The sequence below is a fragment of the Peromyscus eremicus genome, chromosome 8a (genome assembly GCF_949786415.1).
Source record: "Peromyscus eremicus chromosome 8a, PerEre_H2_v1, whole genome shotgun sequence".
NCBI lineage: Eukaryota > Metazoa > Chordata > Mammalia > Rodentia > Cricetidae > Peromyscus > Peromyscus eremicus.
The window spans coordinates 74,637,613-74,656,865 of NC_081423.1; positions in this window are offsets into that span (position 1 = coordinate 74,637,613).

The window sequence follows — 19,253 nt, forward strand, 5'->3', positions numbered from 1 at the left end:
TTGAATAAAGCAACACTTCAAAATGTATGTTTCAATTATTTCCTTGCTCTGTATTACTGCTTCTGTTTAGTTTTATATTGTATTATTTGTATAGTTCTCAATGGTGGTCACTTTTTAGTTTAGTTATGTATTATATTATTTATATAGTTCTCAGGGGTGGTCACTTTTTAATCTTACCCATTGTAAGGATCCATGGGGACCCCAATTGAATCTAATACTGGGAAACCGCAGGACTCATAAGTCAAACACTGTTAGCATGTACAAGGTTATGAATTTAATCTGCAACCCACAGTGATTTACACACACACACACACATACACACACACACACACACACACACACACACACACACACACACAAACATACACATGCCACAAAGCAAGTTTGACTTAGCTAGGGCATGTGCCAGGTCCTTGGTTAACAGCTATTCAGAAGGCTAGACATTCCACTGATCCAGGGAGTTTGAAACCAATGTGAGTCATTGTGTGACTCCACCTTTTACAGACTCAAAACAAGCCAGTTTTTACTCTCGTTGTTGCCTGTTTGATTTTTAAGTGATAGGGATATAACTCAGCTGGTAGAATGCTTGCTCAGTGGTCATAGAACCCTGTGTTCAATCCACAGCATTGTGTACACTGGTTTCAGTAGCACGTAGCTGTTACCCCAACACTTGGCAGGTAAAGGCAATGGGATCAGAAATTCAAAGTGATCCTTGTGTACATATACTGTGTGATTACTTGGCATGAAATATCTAAAGTAGTTAAAATCACAGAAATGGAAAGAGAAAGGTTGGTAGTTAGGGACTTCAGGGAAAAGAAGGGGTATTATTAGTATCTTACTGGTTTAGAGTTTTAGATTAACAAGGTGAACAATTTAGAAGAATCTGTTACATGACACTGAGAATATGCTTAACACTAGTAGACTGCAGAGTGAAAAGCAATTCAGGTGGCAAATTGTACATTTTGTGTTTTTTAATAACAATTTGAACACGAGAAAAATAAAAGCTGCAGGGAATGACTACTCCATTAATAGGTTCTTTTTTTAATTGATACATTATAGGTTCATTTTTTTAATGAAAAAATTGTTTTGTTAATTAATTTTTTTCCCAGCCAAATCATAGATCTCCTCACTCCCCACTCTCCCTTTATCCAACCTCTCCCCTCCCTCCCATCCACTCCTCCCTTCTGTGGGCTCTTTTTCATGGCATGTGTCATATATTTTTGCTGGTTTATTGCATGTTTTTAAGATTTCTAATATATATTCCTTCTGTTTTCTATTTTTCATATCTTGCTCTACTTCATAGTCTATGCCTGCATTGTTTGGATATTTTGTGGATGGATATAATAGCCCCAATGCTATCTGCCTCTTTGAACTGTGATTTTTTGTTTTGTTTATTTGTTTGTTTTGTTGTTCATTTTCTTTTGTCTTCTGTTGCTCCCTTTTCTCCAGCTTGGTTCAATACAATTCTAGAGTCACAAAGTGGTTATCTCAGCTCACTCTTTCATTCATAGCCTTATATTGAATTGACTGTCTAACAGAGGAGCCATGTTGGACTAAGATGTCAATGGAGCCAATTACATGACTCAGGATTGATTGAGGATTTTGTGAGGTTGTTCCTTCACCAGTAGGTGGTGAAGTTTCTGCATGATCATATTATAGGTTCTGGGGTTTTTAATCAAAGGGTGGAATTCATCCACTTTTATCATTTAAAAGCTTTCCATTTCATCTTCTCTCTCTTCTTTTCTCATCTTCTTTTTCTTTTCCTCTCTATTTTCGGTTTCTCTAGTTCCTGTTCTAAGAAAGACAGTCTTCCTTTTGTTCTCAAATTGGCCTCAAATTCTTAGTTTCTGGTCATTTCTCTTCTTCCTCCAAGTACCCAAGACTGCAGGCTCATGCCTAGCTTAATTATATTCTTTCCCAGGAGGAAACTGTTTTCTCTTTAACCTCTAAATGATGTCAGGATCATTTTGAGAATGTTGCTGCCTGTATTGGTTAACAGGGATTCCCAATACAATGTAATTAATAATATGTCTGTAATGACTTCATTTTTCTTCTTGTCATTTCATAACTGATGGCTCAACAGATCATAATGCACTGTAACTTGTTTTCCCTTGAATGTATCATTCATGTATCAATATTAAAATTTTCTTAAGGACATGAAGAAATATAGTTCATACATAGTCCATTAGACTCCATCCATTCTCGGTGGTGTCTCAGTACCCCCTTTGTGCTCAGAGCTCCCTGCTTTGTGCACTCCCATTCTGATGTGATTGATATATCAGATTTCAGTTTAGTGTCTTTTTTTGTTGGTCTGTGGGAGCCCAGCTGGGTGACTGGCTCGCACAGTTATGACAGGGTACTCTTGAGGCTTGAGGGATAAGAGATATTAGATAGAAGGATAGAGGAGAGAGAAACAAAAACACAGAATAGCCTAAAGGAGGGCCTGGATCATTATCCACCAGCCCCTCCTGTCTCTTGTAAAAGGCTACTTCTAGAAATGCCAAGGGGTGGAGCAAAAGCCTCTCCCTAGCTCAGACAAGTGTAGACCCTTTCAATAGCCTTGTAACCATGCACATAGTCAAGCAATCCTCTAATACAGCCCTGCTGGGTGAAGCAAGCTCAGATCTCACTAGGAAACCTTTATGGGATTCCACATTGGTCTAAGTACAGAGGGAGTTTTCCTGAGGTTTTTAATTTCAAATCCAGTTACTGCTAAACAACAACAATACTCCCTTGCCACCTCTAAACTCTCAAAATTAATATAGTCACTTTCAGTGGAACTGTAAGTTTCATATAAATATATGAAGGTCTCAATATAAAAATTTGCAAGCATTTCAATGTTTAATTAACAGAAGAAAAGTAGAAAATAGTAGAAAGGTCCAATCCTCCTACAGTGTTTAGATGTTTTCCAGCCATTCGACCTCTGGGTCCCCACATACACATTTGCAAAATTAGCCTCAGAAAGCCTCCCTCTTGACATTTACAACAAATAAAAGGATAGACATGTTTATTATGAGCCCAGTTCTAGACTTGGTTGCAAGTTACACAATTCTACTTCATAAAAATTGTCAATTTTCACTCTGGGCTGCTGAAAAGAAAAGTAGATACATGAGATATGTATTGACTAGTATCTAACAGAAAACCAGGTTCCATCTGTTCTTTAGCAGAGCCCATGGTTTGTTGTCAAAGTGCGACTTTATATATTCTGCTTTAGAATCTAAGCAGAAAATATTTCCATCTAAAGGTGGGTCGTTGGAACTGGACTCTGAACAAATACTCCAGCCTATGAGAAGTCCCGTTCCTGTGAAAATGGCTATACTTCACCTTTCTAAACTGCGTCTGCTGCTAAATATGCATGCCTATATTTGCCTTACAGAGATGAGACTAAACTTGGCTTACTTATTTGCTTGTTTCTTTTCAAAGATTTTATTTTATGTTGGAATTAGGCATGTGTATGTGTCTACACCTAAGGTGGCCCATGGAGCTGAAATTACAGGCAGTTGTAGGTTTTCTGACATGGATGATAGAAACTGAATTTGAGTCCTCTGGAAAAAAAAAAACAGTATGGCCTGTTAATTAATGAGTGACCACTACTATTTTTTGCAAGTATTTAAGGCATCTTGATAAACATTTCCACTTAGTACTCTAGAAAATAATGAAAACATCAAGAAGCAAGTGCTTTGCTTGCTAATAGATCTTCAAAACAGAAAATGCAGTGCACCTGGATAAGCTAAATGCATTTTTAACTTCTAGGATGACCTGCCATTCTGAATGCATTTCAGGTTTTTTTTTTTTTTTAATATCTAGAGTGCTCTATCTACTTTGGTCTCTGAAAATGAAGTTCACATTTCAGTGTGGTCTCAGAAGCAATATCCTATGGTTTCTCACAGACTCACAAGCTGCAAACATTACTAAAGTTTTTTTTTCCAATATGCATAATAAACTGTTGTGCAGCAGGGCAGTGAATCATCATAATTTTTTATGCCAAATCCGCAGGTGATAGAAACAATAAAAAAAAGAACTCAAAAAGAAGATTCTCAGTACGTTCCAGCATATAGCTCCTGACCCACTAGACAGCTATACAAAGGTCTACAAAACATGATGCTTTTCTTCTACTGACATGTCTTTACTGTAGCCTCTAATACTACATGGTGAGCAGAGTGGGCAGGGTGAGCACATCCTCTCCACTGCCACACATTTTCTGTGTCTCTGTGTCAACCATTATATGTAAAATTAAGGGCTGAAAAGAAGGCTCAGAGGTTATGTGTGTGCACTTATCTAGTAAAGGACCTGACTCAGTTCCTGTAGCCCGTGTTCAGTGACTCATGACTCTGCTTGTAACTCTGTAACTCCAGTTTCAGGGAATTGAATGTCCTTCCTTCTGACTTCTGTGGGCATTTGCATATACTCATTCTCTCTCTCTCTCTCTCTCTCTCTCTCTCTCTCTCTCTCTCTCTCTCTCTCTCTCTCTCACACACACACACACACACACACACACACACACACACACGCAATTTAAAATGTTATAGATACAGATTTGTAGATTTACTTATGTTAGGTAAACAGGAGCACAGGATCCTGTCACCAGAACACAAATATAACTCACAATGTTCAGTCTATTCTCCTGTAGACCTTATCCACCTGAATGAGCATTTTGGTGCATTTACAAAAAGTAATCTCATGTGGATGTTACATCACAGGAGTATTTTACGTTGTTGTGGACCATTCCTAAGCACACTTCACAATAGTTTTTGTATTTCTCTGACCACTTACTTGGCATAATTACTACCAGGCTCTTAGAAATGTCTTTTACCACTTTAGATAGGCATAGTGAATTTATGCTCCAGTAATATCACAGGGATTTCTGTTGTTGCTTTCTATATTCTAAATGAAAACATCACATCGATGTGTTATGTCTAGTACTATGAACTGGATTTTATGTATGTAACAGGAATTAATTATATATTATTTAATTGCATATATTTTAGTAAAACTAGACTAACATGGGTTTCTGAATTTTTGTAAAATTCTTCCTTACTGCATTTATTGATTTGTGTGTGTCTGTGTGTGTGTGTGTGTGTAGGCACATGCCACAACATGCATATGGATCAGAAAATAACCTTTAGGAGTTCCTTCTCTTTTTACCCTGTGGATCCCATACAGCGTACTTAGGCTTGGCAGCAAGCTCCTTTACCAACTTTACATCTCAGTGGCCCTGTTTCTAACTTGTAGACTGTAAGAAAATTACTATATATCCATTCACTTCATATGGTTTTCTTTTGCCTAGTTAAGCAATGATTACATTTTGTAATTGAAATTGTAATTGAAACATTGCATAGTCTGTTCCTTCTTTTCACACTCCAGCCCCTTTATGCTCCTGACCAGACCCTTCTCAAAATTCATGTTCTTTTTTCTTTTCATTTAAATATATTTACATGTATTTATATATAATAAATAAATATATAAACCCAATGATATCTTAATATGAATCTATATGTTTTATTTAGTATGATAATATTAATCTTATCTTTCATACCATAATAGTTTTCTAACACTTTTTATTAGTGTATTATCTTAAAAATATTTTATGTTTTAAGGAGATAAGCAAGACTGTTTATCACTCTGGTGACTCTTAGAAATTTGTTCTGCTTATAATTTTTATTAAACCAGACATATTTGGGGGCAAACAATAATGGTGATGGATTCTCATAATTTCTACATACATTTTAAAATCTAAGAAATATATTTAAGCTAACCTGTCAAGTGAATTATTTTCATTCAGATTGAATTGCTGTTTGATCACAGTATTTCAGACATAGTTATCAAGGAACTTTATTGCTTCCTTACTGTAATTCAAAGCTCTATTATATCTGTCAAAATTTGTATAAACATGCACTAATTATAATTATTGCTTTAAACCAAAGGGTTCTTGCATAATGTTTGGCATTGTGGAATGTAATATTAAACTTTCTTTCTCAGGAATCACCCATAGAGAAAAACAATGCCACTGTAAGAAGTAAACAGATACTGTTTAATGAAGTGACTTGCAAAACGTCAAGCCACACCTGAATACCTGTGTAGTGACACTAACCATCTCAGAACTGAAGGAGTAACTCCTGACCGTAATCCCTAGAGATTCTTCTTCTTCCTAGTCTTTTTCTCCTTCTTTTTCTTTTCCTATTCCTTCTCCTTGTGTTTGTTTTGTTTTGTTTTGTTTTGTTGTTTTTTTTTTTTTGAGACGGGGTCTTAGAGTGTATCCGTGGTTGTCCTAGGACTCACTATATGGACCAGGGTGGCCCCAGATTCATTGATATCCACCTGCCTCTGCCTCCTGAGTGTAGGAATTACAGTTGTCTGCTCCCATTCCTAGCCCTAGAAAAACTCTTAAGTAAACCTTGTACATTCTTTTTAGATTGAAATTGGTAATACTTTCCTTAATGAGTTGTAATTCAGAAATAGGTCAAGAAAAGTATCTAAAAACCAGTCAAATATGAAAGTAAGTCTTAAGATATCATCTTTTCATATGCGTCATTATTTTGTATGGAGAAATCGTAGAATCTTTCTATTATAACAAAAAACCCTGTTACAACTCATAAATTCAGTGAACATACAAAATACACAATTAGCACACAAATTGTGTGTCTATGCACTAATATATTCTCTCAAAGGAATAATGGAGAATAATTCTACTTACAGGAACTCTGAAAAATAAAATGCTGAAGAAAAAAAAACTCAAGTAGTTAAAGAGATGTGTACTGAAAACTAGAGGAAACCAGTAGGAGAAACTGAAAACATGTAAATACATGGCTGTCCTATGTTTGGAATGGAAGATTGCTTCTTAAAATTATTATGGAGAGCTACATTCAGATTTAATTTACTCCATACAACAATATTCATGCTGCTTTAACTGAGAAATAGAAAATAATAAATTCTAAAATTCACATGAAACCACAAAGGACTAGAAAGAGTATAAACAATCTTGAGGAAGAGCAAGCCTTGAAGACTTCTTACAAGTTCATATCAAAACACTTTGCAATTTTACAGTAATTTAAGAAAACACATTAGCTTAAGGCCGGCATAGGTCATAGTGTGACAGAATACAGGCCCAATGAATACACTTACATATGTGGGCCATCCCATCTTCAACAGAAGTGCCTCACATCGTTTATTTATCAAGGAGTGTATATTTACATTGTTGCATTATGTATACCAAGAACTAGTCAAGATGTTCCAAAAGGGCATTGAAAGAAAGCTGCCTCAGCAGCTGTCAACATGGATATTACTCTATAGACATGATAAGCAAAATATGAGATAAATCTATTATAGCCAATGTTGGAACAGGAAGGATATATGAAAACCATGAGAAAAGAACTTAGATATAAAATTTAACTGCAGCAGCAATTAGAAAAAATAGGACAAAATCTTTCCTATTGTTCTCAGTGTTTCAATGTATGTTTTTCTTAATGACACTTTAAGTTAGTGCTCTGTTTATGCATATGACTACATTAAATTCATCATCTCAAAGAGTAGGTTGGGATTTGGGAGACTAAATGATAAAACCAAGGAATCTTTATGATTGGTAGGTGACTTGGTGGTTATCTGGAGTTCTCTGCCCACTTTACTGTGCCTTTTCAGGGGAGTCAATCAGTTTTCAACAACTATCTATGTTGAAACTATAACCATGAACTGAGATACACTTGCAAACAATTTAGTTTGGGAGTGCTTGTAGACTCCAAATCTGTGGAGAGACTTAAAGCACTCCTCAATGAATGAATGAGTAACAATGAAACAACCAAACAAGAAGTAACACAATGCACATGGTTGGAAAAGCATCAATATGTTTTGGAAGTATTTCCTTTAAATAAACTATTTCCTGACCTAGATATTTTAAGTTCAGCTTTTATGTATGAAGCATTACTTTATTTTCTGTGAGTCACTACTGGGTAAGAATAGCTTCTGAAAGAGTTTCTATATATCCTACTGGAATGTAATTCTGTACTATTTCTTACTGCTGCATATGGAATGACTACTATATCAGCATAATTAACTTCATTAAGAAAGTGGTTAATGTGGTGGTGCACGTCTATGAACCCAGCTCTCCAGAGACAGAGACACAAGGATCATGAGTTCCAGGCTCACCTCAGTTACTTTGTGAATTCAAAGACAACTTAAGCTACATAGCAAGATACTGTCTCCAAAAGAAATAAAAAAAAAGATATCTATATTTATATGCACCTGGATCTATTTCTAGATGCCACCTTATTCTATTCATATGTTTATTTTGATGCCAGTAAGTACATTTTCTGTTATAATTAAATACTTAACTATTCCTGCTAGACACATTCATATTACTATTCCTTAGATATATTTTAGTAGCTGATCTAAAGTTATTCTTTAATAAAGTTTAAAATATGTTGTGAGTTTCACACATCATTCCCCTGAGACATCATTCTATTTTGATCTAATTCACATACCATACAATTCACCCATTTAAAATGAAGAATTCCAGGGATTATTTTTGGCTTTTCACAGATGTGTCTAAGCCTCAGTGTTTCTAAACTAATTTTAGGATTTGTCACCTTAAAATGTATTCACGCCACTCAGCTATTGCTCTCCCACTAACTCCCCACACCACCACCTGCATTCACCTATTTGCTTATTCTGTATATTTCAGATCAATAAGGACATGTGCTATATGGTTCTTAGTGACAGACTACTTTCAGTAAACTCTCCTTCAGGTTGATTTATATTGAAGCTAATGTCTGTCACTTACTTCTGCTTGCACTGACAAGTAACATTCTACTTTACTGAAATTCCAACTTTGCATCCATTTATCATTTGTTGGCAGTTAAATTTGTTTACATTTTTCTTATGTAAGTGAAATGGTGGGGCATTTGGGTTCAATGTATAGTTAAACCTGAAATTGTAATGATTTGGTCATATGTTAGCTCTAAGGCAAACTTTTGAGATTGTCTGAAACTTGTCATCTGGTAACGAGCCTATTAACATTTTGTATACTTATCATTTTATATACCTATAAACAGTGTACAATGACTATAATCTCCTCGTTTTCGGTTGAAGCACATATTTTTCTGTCTTTTAAAAATTATTTGGTTTTAATTTTTCTTTATTTTTCAGAATTTAATACATAAATAAAATGTGATATGTTTATATTAACATCCACTCTTTCCTCCAATTTCCCTATATGTTCCCAACATACTCATAAATTTATTCACTTTTGATAACCTGCTAAGTCCATTTAGTGCTACTCATATGAGTGTAGGGCGATCTACTGCAGCATGGATAACCTACCAGGGACCACATCCTCAAGAAGAAGATGGATTTTTCTTCCCCAGAACTATTCACAGCCAGTAGTGATGAGGTAAGGATGGGGCCTGGTGATCATCTAATGCATCTATGCTGGAGTTTTGGATGGCTTGATCTCACGACAGCCTTATACAGTTAACCAGGGCTTCTGCAAACTCTTAAGTGCAATAGCTCTGTCATGTCTGGAATACACTGTTTCCCAGAACTCCTCCCTATTTTCTTCTTCTTGCACTCTTTTTGTCTTCTCCTTTGCAACGTTCACTAAGCCTCAGCAGCAGGTGTGTTAAGATAGATGCCCCGTTTACAGCTGAGGGTTGGAATTCTTGTCCTTAGCACCTTGATCAGTCTCCTATCTTCACGTTGAATGCTAACAACTGCAGAGAAGCTTCACAAACTGAAGTTGAGAGCAGCTCAGGTCAATGGATATAAACATAAAGATTAGGAGGATTATTTGACAACATGACTGTTTAGCAACATAACAAGAGGAGGTTCTGCCCTAGGGCCTCCAGCTACTCCAGCCACGTGCTTTTACTGAGATTATAGTACCACATACGGAATTCCCTCTTGTGACTCAGACCTCACATCCAATCAGAAAGTTAGCTCCCCCATAACAGTTGGGGCACTAAGGCATCAGTAGGTGCATCTGGTCAGCTATGCAAGGTCCTGAGCTGGTAACACCGTTTATGTCTTTTCTTATATATATTCCCTTTTCACAGGCCATGTATCATTTTGTTCCATACTATTGCACACAGAATCCTCTGTTCCTGATGTAAATTCACATGGTAATCTTACTGGCATTCTCTTGTTCATAGCATGTTATTTTTCTAGTAATGTTGGAAAAAGATGCTCTATGGCCACAGATTTAGGAATTGTCATGATGATGTCTCATGAGTTGATTTCTTCATGTTTATCTGTCTTGGGTTTGGTTAGTCTGAGATGGAGATCCATATTGTTTGTAGGTGTGGAAGGTCCTCAGTGATTAATGCTTTTCACTCATTTGCAGACTTTTCAGCCATGATGTTGCTGTGGTTTTGTTGTTGTTTTATTTTTTTCAGCTTCTTGCTTTTCTTTTCTCCTTTTGGCATCTGTGGTCATCTTTTGACTTCTGCTTCTCTAAATGATGTTACACTTTATGTTTTCTTCTGGGCCTTGTTCATGTTTCTTCATTATTTTGTCTATGTTTTCAAGTTTGATAACTGTTTTTCTGCTATTTCATGTACTGTGAGTCCTTCCGGTGAAATTTCATTTCTGGTATTGATTTTTTGAAAATGAGTTTAATGGGTGTATATCCACATAATATATGCTATGCATACATGGGATATACATATAAATATATATATATATATATATTCATATATGTGTGTATATATGCATGTGCTTATGCAGTATGTTTGCTGAACTTGGTGTGATATTTGGCTTTTTATTTTCTTTTTTTTTTTTTTTTTTTTTTTTTTTTTTTTTTTGGTTTTTCGAGACAGGGTTTCTCTGTGTAGCTTTGCGCCTTTCCTGGGACTCATTTGGTAGCCCAGGCTGGCCTCGAACTCACAGAGATCCGCCTGGCTCTGCCTCCCGAGTGCTGGGATTAAAGGCGTGCGCCACCACCGCCCGGCTCTTGGCTTTTTATTTTCATTGCATGAGAAAATTCCAGACATAACAATTGTCACCCCTTTTATGAAGCTGAATGCTGTTGTGCCAGCTGCTAATATTGTCTAGAAAACAATAGCTCTGCTGCGTTTCTCCAGGCTTCCGCCACGCAATTGTTGTAGGACCTTTGTATTCTTTGCTGAGGAGATTTTGCTGGATTACTATGTCAAAATCTATGCTATTGATTTTTTAAGTGCATGATTGCCACTTGATTCAGATTTATAATTTCTAGCCTTTAGCATGTAATATATAGTTAAGTCTCTCTATACATACGTGTGTGTGTGTGTGTGTGTGTGTGTGTGTGTGTGTGTGTGTGTGTAAAACACGGGCTGATAGTCCCTACCCCCAAAGCAAGTCAAAGGCACTCTAATCAGCTTTACTCACCACAACCTTTTAAATTCTTCCCATCAGGAAATTCTCTGACCTGCCATCCCACATACTATACAGTAATTCCCCAGCTTGCCAAATCTGGTACTAGTGAAATACCCTCCTTTCTGAGGAATCACTGCCCATCACGATAACGAAGGAATGCTGGAGTGTCAGGAAAACCTTTTTGGTTTTCCTTAAGTTTGCTATCCTTAGATCCCACTTTCTATTTTAAATCTCACTTTAACCTGATTGCCCACGCTTTCATCACATGATGTAGTGAAGTTTTCCTAAAAATGCAGAAGGACCAGGTATAGAGAGTTTGTCAGTTCTGAATATAAACATATAAACATGTTTTTGAAGCATGGTTTATCAAGAGGAGGACTAGAAACTGTACACGTGCACATGCTCACACACTTACACACACACACACACACACACACACACACACACACACACACCATTTTATCCTTGGTTGTTGAAAGCCAGGCCAATCCAAGACTTTCCCAAAGGTCCCATAAAAGAATGAAAGGACCCAAGTTCTGTGTCCTTGCCCAGAAGTGAACTTGGCAATGCCAGTCTAGAGCTGGAAGAATGGGCAGTACCTCGAAGGAGTTAAGGTTTCAGTTCCTGTGAACTTGACCTTCCACCTGGAAGAGACTGGAGTAGTTATCAGTTCCAAGACCATAGAGTTCTCAGTTTGTAATGCTCTTGAAGTTCCAATATTCCCTTTATGCAACACTGCCTGATTAGTCTCCTGATGACTTTGTCCCAGTGTATAATAGATGCTGTCAGCTCTGTCCATTTAACCCTGGAAATAGTATATAAGATGCTGTACTTCTTAGTAAGTTTGCATGGCAGAAGACATAGCTTGTGAACAATCTTCTGATCCTAGACTTTACTATCTTCTCTATCTTCTATCCTCTTTATCTTCTGATACCCTGTTCCTTCTCTCAGGACCCTGCCACTGAGGAGTAATCTGTGTCATTTAGTAAAATTCTTTATATAAACATAACTTAAATAAATAATTCCTGAGTTATATAAGTCACTCAAGCAAGTGGAACATATCCAAATGTGTAGTATGGGAAGCCTAATTTATATCTGATTACCCAGAAGTGCAAGTCCGACCACCTCAAGCTTTCAGTTTGCATCTAACAGAGGCAGAAAGAACATCTTGGGAACTGTGCCCTCAACTTGTGTGATCAAATACTGTTTCCAGAATGATAGTATTCACACTGTAGTAGAGGACATCAACCTGCCCACTGTAGGACTGACTTATGGCTTCGTGTTCAGAGAAATATTTAACACATCTGTCCCAAGAAGTTACCTGTTTTGTAAGTATGCAACAAGAGAAGATAAGTTGGAAGTTCTTTTTTCCACATACTGATATTCTGTATTTAGTAAGCCACTGTCATCATATGGTCCTGGTCTTTCTCTTCCTCCTCCTCCTTTGTTGCTGACAAAGGTCTCGCAAGGTATTGTGAAAAGTAACTATCCTTCTGCCTGAGTCCTGGGATCCTTTCTTCTGTAATGTTTCCTTTAGCTTTTTTGGATGTATTTACAAAGGCTTCTCTGTTGCCTACTTTTAAATTCCTTAAATTCCTGGGCCCTCTCAAAGTATCCATTGTACATGTTCTCTGTTTTTTTTTTTTTTTTTTTTTTTTAATGAATTTTGCTAACAATGCTCTGCATAATGATCCTTCCATGCCCCAGGGTTTGTTTGTCTTGTGGTTTCTCCCTCTCCTTGTCCAGTGACATGACAGGACTACTAGCAAATTGTTCTTCCATTTGAAGTCTTGGATGGCTCCCTTTCATCATACTCACAGGAATGAGAGGGTGGCAGTGGTGTTAGCAGGACCACTTCTGCTGCCTTTCACTGACCTTGTGAGAAGCAGTCTATCTTTGCTGCTGTCCTGCACAGCTACAAGGCCCCAGTAGCTGCCTGATGATTGCTCTTTCTGTTGATGAAGTATAGTTCCTGAATTGCACATTTTTATACAAGTGAACTGGATTAACTCCCAGAGGTAGTTTTTATGTACTAAATGTACTCTGACTTTAAGAGGTCTTTTCTTAGTCAATGCTTTGCTGATTTTAGTATACAGGAGGCGTTTTTAGATTTAGCTTCTTGCTGTGAATTGGTTTAAAGCAAATAATCCATTAATTTAAAAGGAATCTTAAACTTGAAATACCCAATGATTTGTTTCAAACAAAAACATGCCTTTGGGGGAAGGAGGCAGATATCTTTGTCCATATTTATTCTTTACTACTTCTTCTTGTGTTCAGATTCTATGAGCCTCTGATCTGGAGCTCAACATGGAGACACAGGCCTGTTTCTCTCAGAGCAACAGTTCTACCTCTTTAGCAAGGCACCAAGATCAGCAGTTTAATTTGATTTTCTAGCTTTGTCTCTACTAAAATGCGAGTCTCTGCTCGGTGATTTAGCTGAGGTAAGAGTGTTCATGGTATCTGTATCCTTGACCTGCCTTTCCTGGTATCAAATGTCTGCCTGAATGGAGGCTGGGGGGATGAAAGGACCTGCTAGGCTGTTATCTTCTTGCCACAGCTGCCAAGAATCCAGCCTCTGATGTTGGCAGGCTAGCCTGTCCCAGGAGATGCCTTAGTCCTTTCCTTGGAGTCTCCCTTATTTGCCCACTCCCCACTCCCAGCCTACAGCATCTTCCACAGTGATAAATTTGAGGGAGATTGGAAGAGGTTAATCAGGAATTTAGAACGCAGGTGATTCTTACTAAAAATTAGTCAGCTTTTCACCAGTAAACAGTTTTTCATTTCAATGACAACCTTGCGAAATCTCCTCAAACTTTATTTCAGCAGTTATGACTGCCTCCCAGGAAGTATAGATCCATGGATTGTGCAACTTTTTCCTATTATTTTCTCTAGCAAAAAACATGCTGAGGTGGTTATTCTCATTTGATGTTATAATTTATTACGTAGGTAGGTGTCTACGAATATCTTTGAATTGGATAATTTTGTATCAAGTTGACACAAACTAGAGATGTTTGGCAAGACAAACTCTCAGTTGAGAAAACTCCTCCACATACCCATAGGCAAGTCTGTTGGGCATTTTTATTACTAATTGCTGTAGAATGACCTGCCCCATTTTGGGGGATGTTGACACTGGGCAGGGAGTTCTAAGTTGTATAAGAAAGCAGGCTGAACAAGCCAGTAGTCAGTGTTCTATCATGGCCAATGCTTCAATTCCTGTCTCTGACTTCTGCCTTCACTTCCTATCCTGACTACCTTCTGGATGGAATGTGGTCTGGGAGCTAGAAAATGAAATAATCCCTTTCCTTTCGTAGTTGCTTTTGGTATTGTGTTTTATAACAGCAATAGAAACCACAACTAGCTGGATGGTAGTGGCACACGCCTTTAATCCCAGAATTCAGGAGTCAGAGGCAGGTGGATCTCTAGGAGTTCGAGGGCAGCCTGGTCTACAGAGTGAGTTCCAGGACAGCCAGGGTGACACAGAAAAACCTTGTCTCGAAAAACAAAACAAAAAAGAAACCCTACCTAATAATCTTTTATTCAGGTATATTGTATGATCTATAAGGGATGGTCTGTATGTCAAGTGTGTTGCTGATTGGTCAATAAATAAATCACTCATTGGCCAGTGGCCAGGCAGGAAGTATAAGCAGGACAAGGAGGAGAATAAAACTGGGAAGTGGAAGGCTGAGTCAGAGACACTGCCAGCCGCCATGATGACAAATAGCATGTGAAGATGCTGGTAAGCCACGAGCCACGTGGCAAGGTATAGATTTATAGAAATGGATTAATTTAAGCTGTAAGAACAGTTAGCAAGAAGCCTGGTATGGCCATACAGTTTGTAAGCAATGTCAGTCTATGTGTTTACTTGGTTGGGTCTGAGCGGCTGTGGGACTGGCAGGTGAGAGAGATTTGTCCTGACTGTGGGCCAGGCAGGAAAACTCTAGCTACACTACCTAATAATCTTTTATTCAGGTATATTGTATGGTCTATAACTAATGTTTAGCTCTGTGTTCTAGATATTTCTAGCCAAATCTGCAAAGTTATAACTTTCCCTCCAACTATCCCCAACGTGTCCTGTGCTACTGTACTTTCAGATTTGAATTCCCTTCTGGCTGGATCTCTTCTTCATTCCTGGATTACAATAGTCAATGACAAGTGACAAAAATAACAGAATATTTATTTTATTGTGGTTTAAATGAAAAAAAAATATACATTGTTTAACAAGAAATGTCATCATCTCTTTGGAACCGGTACAGATGTTTTTAAAACAAACATAGCTCCTGAATTTTCGATCCTCAATTGTAGCTTCTGTCTATAAAGATCATCTTTCATTTCTACACATTGTATGTCTTCTAATATATAAAGAAGGAAATATTAAAGGTCAAAGTATGGTATGTCAGTCTTTCCCTTTTAATAGCTTTTATCCAGTAACCCTAGTCACTCAATTATACTTGGACTTAAGTGGTTTGAAATGTGTGTCATGGATGTCTTTAAGAAAGACAGGTGGGAGACAAAAGTCTGCAGCTGAGACATTCAGTTCTACTATGCAGCACAAGGAAATTTCTTTTGCAATTGTTTTTTTAGGTTTCTTGGTCTTTGTATACTTCAAAACACAATTACTTGTGTGTGTGTGTGTGTGTGTGCATGCGTGCACGCGTTTGCATGTCCATTCATATGAGTGAGTGTATACACATACCAAGGCATATATATATATATATATATATATATATATATATATATATATGCACACATATAATCAGAGGACAAGCTCAGGCACATGTCCTCAGCTTCTAACTTGTTTTATGATGGTATGTTGTTGTTTGCTCCTGTGTACACCCAGGTAGCCGGCCCCTGAGCTTGTTGGAATTCTTCCTTCTCCAAGTCTAATCTCCAAGTTCGGGATCTATGAGGGAAATAGATGCCCACTAACCAAATCTGATTTTACATTGCTTCTAGGGATTTGAAATCTGGTTCTCACACTTGTAGTCAAATGCTTTATCAACTGAACTGTCCTTCCCAGACCCATGACGGTCACCTTTCCATATTTCTAAATGGAGGTGGAAGTTGGAAGCAAGAGATTTCTGAACCACCACTCATCCAGTTTCTGTAATTAATCTGTGATGCTTTCAGATGCACCATTTTACTGGGGGCTGGAATTAATGTGAATTATTTGTATTATCTAACTTCTTGCAGGAGCACAGAACACTACATTTGGAAGCAAATTGGATGACTATTTTTACCCTTTTCCTTATAGCACAGGAAACAGAGGAGCATAAGGGTGGAAGCCACCCCCTTAAAGTCAGATTAAAACCTGTAATTTTTAATTCTCTGTATACCCAGTCTCTGATATTTTTTCTCCCACATATTTAGCTAGCCATTCATTGCCTTTAAAATTTTACTGGTAATTTGCTTTAGGGCATGAATGTGATTTAAACACGAATTCTTCAGTGTTCACCCCCATTCAACAGTTTTATTGGCTTGAATCTGAACTGTGACTGTTTTAAAGGCTTAGTCCTTTGCTAGTGGGGATTCTAGAAGGTGATGCCTGGTTTGTAGAATTATATCACTAGGGGTGAGACTTTGAAGGTCATACTCAGCCCTGGTTCTGGCCTCTTCTTATTATTTCCTGCTGGCCAGGATACGAACAGATGATCTGCCTTACACAGGATTGAATCCAGCAGGATTGAGCCACCATGGCTTTCTACCATGAAAGCCAGAGATCTCTCAGGAACCAGGAGCCAAAACTACCTTTTCTCTTCTTTAGTTGCTTTTGCCAAGTGTTTTATTCACACTAACACCAATGTAACATATGTTTTATTAAATAGGTGTTCAGTTCATCTTCTAAGCCCCCAAAGCACCAGGATAAATAATTCATGTTGGGGAGCATCAAAATTATTATATTGACACCTGCTATTTCAACACATTTTGAATTTTATAGAATGAAATGTGAAAAAAAATTAATTTGTTGATTTTATCGTGTCATTCAAAGCAAATATGACCATATACATTCTTATATGTTTCAAACATAGTCTTGTTATCAATAGGTCTTTATTAAGCAAATGTACAAATATCAAAAATAGGAACAATGTAATAATGATGAAAACTGTTTCCGAAACATGGTGACATTGTAATGATTTCCTAGCTAAACTTTAATAACCAATTCCTATGAGGAGCTAAAAATATTAATAAAGAACTTGGTAAACATTTCAGACTCCTCCTAAGAGTGATTTTTGCTATGTAAAAACAATTTATGTTTCTCATGAGGAACAAGAACCACTACCAAAATGACATGTATATATTATCAAGTCAAATGAAAAATACACCAGTTATTATAAAGGTGATTATATGAATTAAAATAGAAACGAAAAAATCCTATAAAACCTTTTGTGTCTGAGGGTCAACAGAAGCTTATATTATTTTTTAAATAAGAAAGTATACGTGGCATTCTAGGCTGACTAAAAAAAGTAATTAACTCTTTGATTTATCTAAAAATAAATATTCATTAGTTTAGCTATGTATGTGTGTGGAAAATAGCTGTAAGCAAATTGCTTTGAAGTATGAAAAATGATATCATTTAAAAATTTAAATCCATTCATATTTATATTCAAATCTGTAAGAGAAGACAATTAAGCATTTTCTCCCCTGTTTCACTTGATAAAAATGTTAATAATATACTGCAGATGTGAGACATCTGTGCTGAAATGATATTAGTGTGGGAGAATAAGCCTCATAGGTATTAATATTTATGTAAAGGAAAATCCTGAGTTTTTTCCTTGGGGTAGAAGGAATGAACACAACTCAAAGCGTGCACTTGAAATGCCATTCTCCTCAACACTATGTGGAAAAGACAGGTCAAGATCTACCACATCACTCCAGAGCTGGATGATTTGACTTTGTCAGTGATTGCAGTGCAAGTTCAAGATTCTGGGGTACTATTTTAAGTAACATTTTATCTTTACATATTAATTCCATAAAATTATACATTGTATGATTCTATTCAGTTAACATAATGGGTTTTCATACATAGGTACACCGCATACGTGCATTCCTCTGATGATTCATCACTGTAATTTGTATCTCGAGCTTTTGTAAATCTGTGCTGCACCTTTACCGTGTTTGTCTTTATTGACTGTTCCTCAGAACTTGGCGACATCTCACCAGATCTGAAACATTTCCTTACCACCCAATCAACAAGCCTTGGAGTTCCTCTTTCTGACATCTTTAGTCTTGATGTTGGAATTCATCTTTCAAGAGTCTTGATGTTGTTATTCTTTAGCGGTGGTTCAGTTTAGTTTTAGAATCTATCTCATTGACTTCCTAACTATAATTTAAAAATTTAAGAGTGGGGACTTTCTTTTTTTTTTTTTTTTGGCTCATTCATATTCTTTATTTTTCCATAAAAAAGCAGTCCCAGAAATGTGTCCTGACACAATATATCAATAAGACTTGATAGGAGAAAGAATACCAATGAATTATAGAAAAAAGTAATAATCATAATAATCTACACATCAGCTATCAAGGATTAGCACTGAGGGGCTTCTGGGAACAACAGGCTGGATTCCATATAACGGAATTCCATAAGTCTAAAAGTCAGGCTCCTTCCCAATGTCTCACACACACACACACCAAAAGGCAGAAAACTCCAGCATCTTATCATACAAATATTCTTTAGTATTCATTTTCTTTTCACATAACTTGTTTATTATCAATCTGTATGTCTAATATATTTATGAGTTTGTGTGAAAAATTATTCATTTATTTACTTATTTATTTTATGGTGGAGAATTCAAAGGATGACTTTTGGGACTCAGTTTTTTTTCTACAATGTGGCTTCCAAGGGTTGAATTTATGCCATTAGGCTTTGAGACAGGCTGGCTGCTTTACCTTCTGAATCATCCCACTGGCCCTTGTTT